Raw genomic sequence first — 13,962 nt, forward strand, 5'->3', positions numbered from 1 at the left:
ATTTACAATGCATATTAAATGGTATTTTCTTTGTTATCGGTAGCAATATAACCAATGACAGGTAATCCACTCTGACAAGCTCTCAATGTACTCATTAATTAACTGATATTCACTTTCCCTGAGCCCCTGCAGAAACAAATAAACGGCAGATTACGGACACTGATATTTGACTTTCTGCTACTGCAAACTACCTTCCCGTACCACTAAACTTGGACCACTTCATCTCCTGCGACCGTTAGTATTAGATTTCTTGCGTCCTTTCACCGCTAGCCTTTGACATGAAGCTAAAGACCCTGCTGGTAGCATAGCGGGCGTCCGCAGACTCAACTACCACTTACTGCTCACTCAGTGTATCGCGTTGCTCTGGACCATCTGCTTTCAGCACATCGCAGGGCTGCCGACTGCAATGAATTGTACCGAGAATGCTGCAGTAATGACAGACTCATATATAGCACACTTATGTGCAGGACTGCTGAGAATGTTCAGTTTTCAAGAGAGCAATTCTACCACACCGCCACTCTCCGCTGGGGTGTGGTTTAGAATATCTATCAGCTTTTTTACTGCGCTGCTGCAATTATGCAGTGATCTCATGTTTGAGAATGACAAAGATAGGTGATACCTCTATCAGCAGGTCACGTGCCTGTGTGTTATAAAATGGAAAGCTACATACTGAAACACATGTAAATATAACAGGTACCGTTAACATACCTACAGGAACATCCACGCACTGACCGATATGCATAAGACAGTCATTACCGCCTGCTCTCCCGCTACAAATAAATTCCCCACACCTGCGTCTGCCAGTACCATTCGAAACCCAAACGAATGCTAATCAGATTAGACCTTAAAAAGTGATGCAATAAAGCAGTTCAAATCTCAGATGCGCCTGTGCCCACCACCATGAAGGACGTGGGCCCTGCGACGCCTAGACGAGGTGAAATGTCCCGTCAATTACGTCGAAAAACGCGCTCCCCATCTGTCACCAAAGTTAAATGACAGTGAAAATTGTAACAAAATTATTTGGTAAAGTGGGTACTAGGCTCCCGGCCAGATCTCGAAAAAGACAGTCAGAGGAAACGGCAGGGCTCGGCTTCATAATGGACGTCCACAGCGGTGCGTTTTAAGAGGACGCACTTTACGCAGTGTCGGCCATTACCCACAATCCCTCCGCGCACTTGCAGCATTATGAGAGATTGAGGTGAAAGATTCCGGGCCTTCCTGAGTGAGTGTCACGCTGTGTGGTTATTGGCTGCCACCAGCATCGCCATTACGGCTCATTTTCCTCTGTGTGCGGTTTCAGCTCGGACGCATTAAAAAGGGGAGGCGTTGCAAATATGTGTGTATTTAGAGGGCCAGTAGCCACATTGCAGTGTATTCACAAAAAGAAGAACCCAAATATGAGACGGCCAGGTTCCATTAATCTGGGACAGCTTTTTAATAGTCATAAGAAGACTGTAAGGACAGGAATTATTTAAATACAAAGGTACAGAATTTGGTTGTTAATTGCTAGCATTGTTACATTACATGTCATTTGGCTGACACTTTTATCCAAAGCGACGTAGTTGATTAGACTAAGCAGGAGACAATCCTCCCCTGGGTTAAGGGCCTTGCTCAAGGGCCCAATGGCTGTGCGGATCTTATTGTGGCTACACTGGGCATCAAACCATGTCATGTACCTTAACCACTACGCTAATGCAAAAAAAGAGATGGCAAAAATCCATGGATGTAATGGGATTATGCCTAGCTCATTTATAATTTGGGGCAACATGTCTCAGGCAGTAAGAGCAGTTGTCTGGCAGTCAGAGGGTTGCTGGTTCGATCCCCCGCCCGGGCTGTGTCGAAGTGTCCCTGAGCAAGACACCTAACCCCAAAATGCTCCTGACGAGCTGGTCGGCACCTTGCATGGCAGCCAATCACCGTTGGTGTGTGAGTGTGTGTATGAATGGGTGAATGAGAAGCATTAATTGTACAGTGCTTTGGATAAAGGCACTATTTAAATGCCAACCATTTACCATTTACCATAATTTTATAATGAGAAGGTCAGGAAAGAAACAGTTCAGGCCTGAAATGAACCAACATGCTTTTTAAACCAAACTCACCACAATGTTCCATGCCAGAGAACATAGGGATTTGTGGGGATTTGTGAGACATCATTCTGTTGCTATGCAGCTGATGGATGAGGAGACAATCAGATGTAGAACGGCAGAATGTATGTACACCTCCTGGAGGGCCGCAGTGTCTGCTGGTTTTTGGTGTGTTTCAGCACAAGAGATGCATTTCAATTGGCTAAAGAGTCCACACACCTTGTTCTCAAGGCCTTAATTGGCTGCTGATTGAAAGGAAACCACAAATACTAGCAGACACTGTGGCCCTCCAGGACAGGAGCTTGACACCCCTGGTGTAGGATATCGCTCTTCACTTCAAACTGACAATTGAAGTGCGCCTCTAATTGGTTTAAACTCTGCTACTGCTGTCCAGGGACCCATACCCCTTCATTCCAGTGATGTCAATGTCAATACTGATGAATCAAGTGTTTGGAGAAGGAACAGCCATAACTGTCCTGGGTCTCCCATCACCTTTGAAGGGAGGAAGACAAGATCAAAGAGATGGGTGAAGCTGACCCCGTGGCCACCTCTCACTGGGAAGGGCAAAGCAGAAGATTGAAATTTGAAGCATTGCGAACCCACGCCTCTTTTTTAATTGTCCTGGACCTCTACCAGCCCACACCCCCAGCTCGTGTTTTTTATTGCCCTGGACCTCTGAGGGATGAGGTCAGATCTTCATATTGCGGCAAACTGCCTTCTTCTTGGCACCTCTCTCTGCAGTATACTACTCAACATAGTCTTAATGAAATGGGCAGGTCGGGGGAGGGCTAACACAAGGGTGGATTGACAGGTGGTCGATTGAAGAGGTGGTCATGACAGAAAGAAACAGGGAAAGAGTGTAAGTGAATCAGGAAGGCCTTGCTAGCTATTACATCTGTGTGATGTTCTCGCTAGAGTTCAACAGAGGATACTGTACAAAACCGTTTCTGTACAATACAGAGTTCTTCGAGAATTGGAGCAACTGGTGCGTGTCCACTTACCAAGAGCTAGGGTCGCCACTAGTTTCACCTTGCACACCAATTTGTTTTAAGCGGAAAACTTTAATTGGTTGACAATTCAAATCTTTAAGGCTTCCCAGTTGCCGTTCGCAGATACGTTTGTCTCCGTCAAACTCATCGATGAGTCCTAGAAATAATTGTGCAATCACATAATGGCTGGACAATTAGCAATTATGTTGAAGAGCCATTCTGCCTTGGGGCCAGGTGAGAAAGGACCTTTATTATCATCAAGTCCTTTGTCAGTTGGGATTAACAACTGCTTTTCTTGTACCGTGTCCTCATAATTGCGAAAGGCCACAATGTTAGAATCACTGATTCATATTTCTTTATTTTAAGATTTTTCTTTTTGTTCTGTCGATCAAATAAATTATCCACTCACAGTCCCTTACAACGGAATGCTAATTGGGTAGTCATCCTGTATTTTTGAGGCTTCACTGCCTACACAAAGTTACAGAAGAAATTCTACTGTTCTTTTTCTAGTCACCTTCCATCTTTCCCCATACAACCTGCCCAGTATAATCTACCCAGCAGTATCAAGCAGGTATTTTTTTAATATGTGCCATTGTTGTTTGCCATACTTCCCTGTGGAATGATATACACAACGAACAGAATACATTTAATGACAAAGTAATCATCTCTGAGTCTTCTCTTTGAGAATTGTAACGACCAATAAGGCACAAGTCCTAACTGTAGGTCATTACTCATGAACACAGTAATGCGTGTTTGGAAGAGCGAAAGCCAGGCACACTTATGTTCAGATTATCATTCTCACCTCTGCGCACTGTCCAGTGCACTGTGCAGACATGGCACTGCAAGGTGAAGAGATGGTCAGGTGCGTCATGAATGGTTGACAGTTTGACAACCTGAGCTGACAGGTCTAATTAGACGAGGCCAGCGCTGCTATCATGCCCCAGAGACACGCGCCTGTCCTATCCATCTCTGTGAAAATGTGTCAGAAAGACGGGAAGGACTGTAAGGAATGAAGGCTGAGTTTTAGTTTTTTAAACAAAATGTCTCTGCTTTAATATTCCTGTGCTACTGGAGCACGATGTGTGCGACTGTTGAGTTGAATGGGATGGAAACATTTTAATTTCAGTTGAAAAACAAACAAACCAAAAAAAAAAGCCTTGGCTTCGGCTCCGCCGCCTACGTCCAAATTTCGTCCGGCAAAGCGGCACGTTTCGAACCCGCTCGAAAGCGGCTGTCGCAGAGGCTCTGAGGGCGGAGGGGAGCCGGGCGCCCAGGCGTGTGATGCAAATTAAAGTCCTCTCACGGAGAATCAGATTGAAGTGCGAGAGGAAGCGGCCAAGCTTATCACGGACCCCCACATGCTCCTCTCCGCTCCCGTTCCAGCGCAGCGCGTTTGCGCCGGTCCGAGGGCCGTAATCGCGAGCTACGGAGGTTCGAATCGCCCGTGTTTGGTCGGAGCGGGCCTTGGCGTTATAGAATAAAGGCTCGGACCAGAGAAGGACGTCTGGAAGCGGTCGGCGGTCAGCTTTGGTGCGTGTGGCAAAAACGAAAGCTGCCAGGGGAGCCGGGGTGGTGCCAGAAAGAGGCGCGTCAGGCGTGACGGATAATGACTATTTCTACACCCAGAGGTGCATTAGCGCTGCTTACTTAAACAGCCTGGAAAAACCTGTCTGAAAATTGCTCTTTAAATGAAATAAAACGGTCCCATCAGAGACGGTGAACTGAACTCGCCTCATCCTGGCTCGCCGCCCGTCAGAGAGGATGAGGTGCACGAGAGCCAGTTAATGAGAAGCAGAGCTGACTCCCTGGTAAGGCAGAGGCATGGTGATATAATGGTGAAGAACCTGAGAAAGAAAACCTGCCACCTGGTATATAATATTTGATTTTTCTGCATGAATCGAAATTTGGTTTCGATTTATGCCTGCTGTCTGCTCCCTACAGTCATTGTTGACAAGAGTACACATTCGAGCAGACTGTCAGAGAGAGTTACCTTGAGCAGCTACTGACCAACCCTGCTGTAAAATCCAGCTATGGCAGCTGGACCGGCTTGAAAATTGAGCTGGTCATAAGCTGGTCTATATAAGTATGAGCTAATCAGCCAGCATGGCCCAGTTAGTCATAAAGTCAATATAGTCAGCTAGCCCACCTGTTTGACCACAAGCTTGCTCTAATGACTTAACCAGCTTTGTCCAGCTAGAGACCAGCTTTGACCCGTCACAGACCAGCTACAAACTCAAAACTTGAAAATGCACCTTAAACCAGCTTGGAATTTCAACTGGAATTTCCAGGGATGTGATTATGATGCTGCAGTACAAAAAGTCGGATGAATAAGTGTCTCGCCCTACCTGCTTGACAGTCCAACTCCATGTTTTTGTTTATTTTGGTATTATATTTTAGGCACATCCCATTTCGCCCTTGCAGTTTTAATTTTCTCTATTTCAAGGTTTTCATATCTGGCCCATGGCAACCCCCACGTCAGGTCAACTAACCCTGTGCTATTCAAACAGAAGAGCTGCACTGCACAGCAGACAAGGATAACAGGACCTCCAGCAGGTATCAATTACATTTTTAGTGGCCTAGATCTTGATGCACACAAATAGTGCTTGCTATTGACTATACTGTCACTGAGCACTCTATTAGGTAGACCTGTACACCAGCTTGTTAATGAAAATATCTAATCAGCCAATCATGTCACAGCATCTCAATGCATGCAAGCATGCAGACATGGTCAAGAGGTTCAGTTGTTTTTTCAGACCAAATGTCAGAATGGGGAGGAAATGTGATCTAAGTGACTTTGAATGTGGAATGATTGTTGGTGCCAGACAGGATGGTTTGACTGCTGATCTCCTGGGATTTTCACGCACAACATTCTCTGGAGTTTGCAGGGAATGGTGCAAAGAACAAAGAAAAAAAAAAATCCAGTGAGCAGCAGTTCTGCAGCCTTGCTAATAAGAGGTGTCAGATGAGAATGGCCAGACTGGTCAAAGCTGACAGGAAGGTGACAGTAACACAAATAACCACACATAACAACAGTGGCATGCAGAAGAGCATCTCTGAACACAACGCATCATAACTCTAAGTGGACAGGCTACAGCCATAGAAGTCTCAAAAAGAAGTCTAATAAATACCTAATAAAGTGCTCTTCCTTTTTTTTCTGCAATTTGCGTAGACATTATTTCAGGCACATTATTTCAGGCATTATGGATTATAGTGTTCTTTCAAGCCCCCGTCTCCTTGGAGATTGTATTGCTGTATGGCTTTGAAAACAAATCAATAAAATATAAAAAACCACAACATGCCTTTCTGAGTCAGATTCTGAGCCAATCTGAACAACCAGCTGAGATGCTTGGCAAAAGGTAAATGTCAACACAACAGGATGTCCTGTAAAACAGGGCATGTGTTGGAGTATTAATATTCTCTCATTGTTGCAGATGTTCTTTAATTTACCCTGCACTGCACACAGCTCCCTAATGTAATGCCCCTGCTAGTACTGTACTGTATATCTATGTAGGATAGAGTACTTGTTAGTATACCCATGGTTTATTTATACCCAGTGCACCAGGGTAGTCAGAGGCAGCTGACAATGACAATACTCTCTGGTCCTGAGAATGTACTAGGAGAACAATTAATATGAGCTTGACTATTTGTTTTTCTTAGTGATGTAAACTAAACTAAAAATGTGATCTATTATATATACTGTATTTGTAATATTATACAGGAGAATAATATAATGTGTGCGTTTTGCTGCCCCCTCCTGTCTCTTTTTCTATCTTGTCCCTTTGTTCTCTCATTTCAGGTAATTAGGTGCACCTGCATTGCTATCCATAAGAGCTGTAGAGGTGCTGTGCACTCTCACGTATGGCTTCCTGGTTTTGGGCCTTTTTGATTTCCACTTTGGGATTTGTTGGAATCTGGATGCCTTGGCCATTATCTTCCAGTTTCTCATTTATCATTTCTACATTTTTATGTCTGACCAACAAAACTTTTCAGTTACATAGAGTTGTTCTGTCATTGTTTTGGCAACATTATATATCAGAACATTCAGGGGATGGCCTCAACATAAAATGGATTCTCTGGGAATGTCTCCTTCCCTCTCTGGTGGAGCTGAACACGCAGCATGAGGTTGGGGTTGGAGTCTTCTCTTTGCCATTCCAGATGGGTTGAAAATGGCAGTATACTTTTTTTTTTTTTTGTGTAGTTAACATCTGATTTTAACATTAGAGGGGTTTTTTTGCTGCCCTTCACGGAAACTGCTTGGTTAGTATACAAACCATCACTAGTATTACCACACATTAAAAGATTGACATCCATACTTGATGCAGGGAAAACTAACCTTCAAATTGCATTTGTTGCTCATAGCCCAATTCTGATCTGGCTACTTCTTTGAATTGGCCTAAAATTGTCTGAAGAAGCAGAGGCAAAACTTGTTCAAAAGGATAGACGTATGCTTCTTTATTATTTCAGTAAAGTTTGCCATTTTGCATGCCTGTGGACTTGGACTGTTTGAGGTATGCCATCAAAGGTTTAGGTATTACCATAAAGAAAAAGGATAACCTATGCAGAATTTATGAGAGAAAATTAATACTTATTTGATAGGTGGTATCCATCTCAAAAGGTTAAAGGCATACTATGCCGGATTCTTTTCGCCTTGCTGTGGTCCTCTGTTTACAATCACAGATAGGTCTCTCCCTCCACCCTCAACCCTGTCTACTCTCTTCCTACTACCTTTTTTTTTAATTATCGCTTTTTATCGTTTTTATCTTCACATCTCAGTTTTTCAACAGCTGCTGCCAGCAAGGAAAAGCAATTGCGAGGTTGACTCTGGTTTCTCAACGAGCACCGTCGTGGTTTCGCTTAGCTGTGCAGATTCCACCCCACAGGCTCTGGAGCCACACTTACCCCTCCGCACGCAGAACAGGAGAGCGTCACACTCAGAAATGTCCCAAACACATTTTAGAATAGCACATTCAGCTAACGCGGCACAAATCTGGCAAAAGTGTGCCAAGACTAGATTGCCAGTATACTGCATAATATGCCAAATATAAAGGAAGAAGTCTGGGAGTGAATTTATTTTGCAATTCTTATTCTTCAAAGCCTAATGGTTCTATATATTAACAGACCCCAAAAACAACCCAGTAATTTAAAAATGCTGGAAGAAGTCATTTTAGTCATTTTACAGCACATTGCCTTGTCCCGGTAGCAATTGGGTCACTAAATCCATAAATTGGCAGAATAAAATCAGGTCATTAAATCTGCTAGCATTTACATGGACATGTTGGTTATAAGTTAAAAGCAGAGGCAAACTTGATTGTAAAAAGGGCACTCTGCAGTGTCAATGGCCTTTTGTATAAGGTAATGTGTCTTGTTTATAGTATCACCTGCAAGAAAAACACCATGCAAATGGTGGTGGGCAAATATTAACATAAGAGTAACATTAAGCAGTAAGTACTCTAGGTTCCAATTTCAATTACACACATGTACAAATAGCTTCAAATACCATGTGAAGTGCAAAGAATCAGTCATACAGTACAAGTAAAATTGGATTCCAATGAATAATTATATTAACATGTTTAAAAAGTTTTCCACTGATGTATTTTTCAGCAAGATGGTCAAACTCCAGGCATACCTCAAGAAATGAACAAAGAAATTGATGAATGACACCAAAAATCAATATTTTTAGTCTTGTTCTAGACCTGAACCTGACTTTTTTGTGGTTTGAATTTGACAAGAGCAAAACATTGCATCTTGAAAGATTCTGTATGGAGGAATGATCAAATATCCCTCTCCCCACCATGCTGTATATTATTCACCCACAAATGTCAAACTGCTGAAATTACATGCTAAGCAAAATATTTTTCTGTAAGCTACTATATTAGTATACAATACGAATTTCCTACTTTACCAACATGGAACATCATTTCAAAGGAATTTTTTCAACATCTTGCGGAATCCATGGCACGAAGAATTGAGGCTGCTTTGAGAGCAAAGGGAGGCCCTACCTAGTATTAGTATAATGTTTCTAATAACGTGCTAAGTGAGTCTATACAATACCTCAGTTAGGCATATTTAAAGTTTATTTATTTATTTTTATTCAGTTTCTTTGAAACCACTTTCTTTTATGTGTTTAGAAACTGCACATATATTTGCTCCCGAATGCATTACAACCAATAACACAAATTGCTCTGGCTTTTACAAGTGTGCTTGCTTTTAAGAATTAACTTATCCTGGGTGAAGACATAACATTATGAAACCATTAAATACATCCGTAATTGTCCATCCAGAAACACACTTATTTTCAAAGTGTATATCAATTATTAAAAAAAATGTTCCCCTTTTGCTCAGACAATTCTGTTCGCATGCCTTCTTACTTCAGAGGACTGATTTGCATTGTTTGCTCAAAACTGGGCAAGCACAGAGTTTCCTCATCATATCACAAAAACATGATCTGTGTTTTCATTAATTATGCATGCCATGTAGTTCTAAAGCATCTCTCTACACTCAACAAACATAAACAAGGATGTTTTCACCAATAAATCATTCATGGAACTAACAAGTAAATGCTTCCTCTGCATATTCCTGTGTAGTGTCTCATGAATGCTTTCCTTATTTTATTTTTATTTTTTTATTTTGGCACCCAGGAGAACAAATCAAACTTATGGCATTCATTAAAACCCATACATGTGTGAACAGCAGTTCACTATCATGTTTTTCAGTTCAGGTTAACTGGAGGTGTGAATGATTTTTATTTGTTTATCCTAAAACTATGGAGTATAATTAAAGAAAAGAAAAACACTTCATACTCAAATATTGATATTCTGAATACTCAATTGAATCATTATAGCCCTAGGCTTAGAACTCAAATGACCTAGCTAACCAGATAAAGTTATGCCTTTAGATCACTATTTCAAGCATTTGATTTATTTGTTTGAATCCAAAATGACTCATTGGAACCAATATTTTCCTAATTCATTCCCTTGAGTGGCTAACCATGAGTTTAATGTCAAGAGGGCTCACTGAGCACTTTATTAGGAACACCTGTACACCTAATTATTAATGCGATTATCTAATCAGACAGCAGTGCAATGCATAAAATCGTGCAGATAGTTACAGGGATTTTCACACACAACAGTCTCTAGAGTATATTCAGAATGGTGCAAAAAACAAAAAGCATCCAGTGAGCAGCAGTTCTGCGGGCAGAAACACTTTGTTAATGAGAGAGGTCAGAGGAGAAGTGCCAGACTGGTCAAAGCTGACAGGAAGGTAGTAACTTAAAGTAACAAAGGTAGTAACAAAGCTGATAGTAACCCAAATAACCACACATTACAACAGTGGTATGCAAAAGTAAAAGTGGTATTACTCCTTGAGGTGTTTTCATACAGGTAAGTATAGTGTCCACTCTAATATGGTAAGCTGTTTATTCATATTTGTGTGGTGTGGTATTACAAAAAGGAAAAAGAAAAATAAATTCCGATGATCAAATAGGCCCTAGTCCTTATCTTATCTAGGCAAATGCCAATCATGTAATGTAATGTAATGTCATATTTGAATGAATCCTACGCCATTTGCCTATTATCTATAGTGGCAGGTGTGGCCTCGGTTTGTGGGTAGGAGGCAGCACAATCCGAGGACCGTGCCTATTGGTTAAGTAAACACACACCTGGGCTACACGAGGAATTAGTCCAGGCTGTTAAAAGTGTACTCTTTCCCACAGAGACCGGGGAACCATGAGCTGTGTACGAGAGAGAGATGGAGCTGAAAAGCAGGGAAGCAGGAGAGCTGGAAAGCAACAGTTTGGTTTATTTTGTTTGCCTTTATTATTTTTCCCGGATCCCATGAGGGTGACGGCAAAGACATTGTGTTTATTTTTAAGAGTCGCTCTTGCTTTCTCTCCCCTTCCGACAATAATAAAACGCCGACATTCATTCTACCTCCCTGTGTCCAGCTCTTCTGTCTGCCCAGGGTTGTGTCACGTGTGTGTGACATCTATGATTACCAATAAAAATATGTGTATTTGGACTTACAGGTTGTGGTTTTAGCTAACATAATTGTTACAGGCATTTAGGCAACATAATAGTTGTATTTCAGTTTTTGTCAAAGCTGCTAAAACATGTTTTCTGACATTATCTTTGACAAGGCCCTTGAATGGAAGATGATGTTGATTAATGCCATCAAGCTTATGGTTAACCCCCTTTTCAGAACAATTATTTGTTGAAGTTGAAGTTTCTTCCTCTCACTAAGAAAGCCTGTTTTGATTACATCGGCACGGAACCCCATGCAGTTGTTTGCGTTCAGTAAGCCTCAGCAATCCTGACTGAATTAATAAATACAGTCAAAGCTTAATCTGAACACGACCACCATGTGCTGCTCTACGGATGTAAACTGTGCGTTAGTCCTAAAGAGATGGTGAACATTTCTTCACGGGTTGGCTCCTATGTATTTGTCTGTGATTTACAGTGAAATTGACTAGGACTGGAGTTATGCACCGAATCCCAAATCCCCCTGCAATCCTCTACCCATTTTCAGCTGTTGAATGCACTCTAAAAGTTAAAGCCCCCTGGTGGCTCCCAGTTAGCTCACTGGTCCAACTTTGATCTATGGAGCACCGTTCAGTCAGTGGCCCGGCTGCTTGGAGTCCAGTCCCTTTTAACCCTCTGGGGTCTGAGGGCAAAATGAGGAAAACTGGTGACTGTGCCATGCTCTGACATTTGTGCCATTTTCATAAACTTTACATACAGTGACTTTACATAACAATTTACATAAGTGTTTCATATCTTTGTTTTCAGCACAAACTCAGCTACAATAATATGGCAACAGTAAGTAGGCCAGAATCATATGTTGATTGGAAATGGCTCTAGAATTGTAAATAGTAGTTTTGAACACGTAAAAACACATGCTAATCTATGGCTCCGGCTTTCCCTGACTGACGCTGGCGGAGGGCAGGGCATGAAGGGGTGGGGCGGGGGGGGGGGGGTTGAAGCATCTCTGGTGCCTGTTAAACGCGTGCGAACAACGCTGGGATTCAGGTCGGCAGTGCGGGAGCGGTATGTTTGCACTGCTCCGGATGGCTCTATTCTGTCCTCTGCTCTGATTGATTTTCCCGGCTACTGCGGCCTTGACGCCTTTATGAGTCATCATAGGCAGCCTTCAGCCGTCCAATGTAATGAAAATGCTTACACTCCCTCTCCCTCCCTCATTCTGTCTCCTTCCCTCTATCTCTCTCTCCTCTCTATCCTATTGCTCACACATACAGTATAGACACACCGTGTGCTCTCCAATGTATTTAGTATGTATTTAGTTTAGATATGTTTATAGTATCTCTGTCATTATTTTTATTTTTATTTTTTATTTTTTTGCTGTGTGAAAAGTTAGAGGTCAGGATGGCTTAATCATATGCATTGTGAATGATGCAGTTCCACTGCAGGGTACATAAACAGCAGCGTGCTGTGTGTGGTTTTGTGACCTCAGAATGAATGTTTTAAATGGCAATAGGCCAACATCGGTTGTCCAGCATTATCTACATTGAATTGGAAAAATAGTTCCCCCCTCATCTTGTGTTCTTGTCACAAATGAATGTGGCTGCCTGTGTGGCCCAGTCCTACATCAACTGTGCAGATACCACAAGGGTATATATACATATGTACTCTACTGTAATCCTCCCCATTGCTTTCAAAGCATACCTTCTGTTTCAGAACCCATGAATATCTGAATAAAGTCATTCTCTTGAGAAATTAAAGGACACTGCCACTCCTGAAACTAGCGTCCAGTGTGCTGGTAGAATGTGTTCCTGCAAATGGCAGCCTGTAGCAGCCTGGGACCCACAAGGTCGGTGGTTCGATCCCCGGGGGAAGCCACGACAAGATCCGCACAGCCGTTGGGCCCTTGAGCAAGGCCCTTAACCCTGCATTGCTCCAGGGGAGGATTGTCTCCTGCACCTGTAAGTCGCTTTGGATAAAAGTGTCAGCCAAATGACATGTAATGCAAATTGAAAAATGACATCTGTATCAGGTTCATTTGTGCACCAAATCACAGCAATGGATACTTTCATATAAACGTTCATGTGGCACAGTGAATATCTCAATGATGAAAAGCAAAAGATAGGTAGCTACATAATGTGTGTTGCCCATGTCGATTAATGCAATGGAAAATACTGCACTGCGGATCCATTGTTCATTTTCAAGAAAATGAGGACGAATCGGTGACTATAAAAACATCCGCCACTGATTTTATTACGTGAAATATAACAATAATATAAGTTTAATATTATAATCGCCACAGGCATACAACAGCAAGTCTGACATCATTAAAGGACTCTAAGGCTCTGAAAACAGGAATAGATGGAAGTGAGTAAAACAATGTACCCAGTACATTGTGTGCTAAATTAATTATTTGTGTAGCAGCATGTAACATGCTGGCTGACAAGTTCAGTGAAGGAACCAAGTGAAGATGACGATCCAGCCAAGGCGCATACCGCTGAGACCGTAGATCAAGCCTCGTAATCAAATCAGAAATCATCGATTCATAAACATTTAATGTAATCTTCAATAGATGTCATGGCCACATCGGGACCCATTCAGAGGGAGATCCAAAATACTCGCTGCGGATTCATACTTAAAGCCTGATATTCATGTCCTTCTGCCTACAGACTGAATGATTCCACTTCGGCCATCCGTTATATCTGACAGATAACTGCATTGAAACTGCTTTTTATACATAGCGTACCCTTTTAAACCCATTTTAAAAGATTCAGACTCTTTAGCATTCTACCTTTTTTATGTGGGCAGTTCTGCTTGAGGCTCTAGTGCAGATTGTAGCCGTGTGGCCTTTGGCCCGAATCAAATCTGGACCGTTCCTGTGCCAGCCTTAGCAACAAGTCCGACAGGTGTTGCAGT

The sequence above is a fragment of the Conger conger genome, chromosome 15 (assembly GCF_963514075.1).
Source record: "Conger conger chromosome 15, fConCon1.1, whole genome shotgun sequence".
Classification (NCBI taxonomy): domain Eukaryota; kingdom Metazoa; phylum Chordata; class Actinopteri; order Anguilliformes; family Congridae; genus Conger; species Conger conger.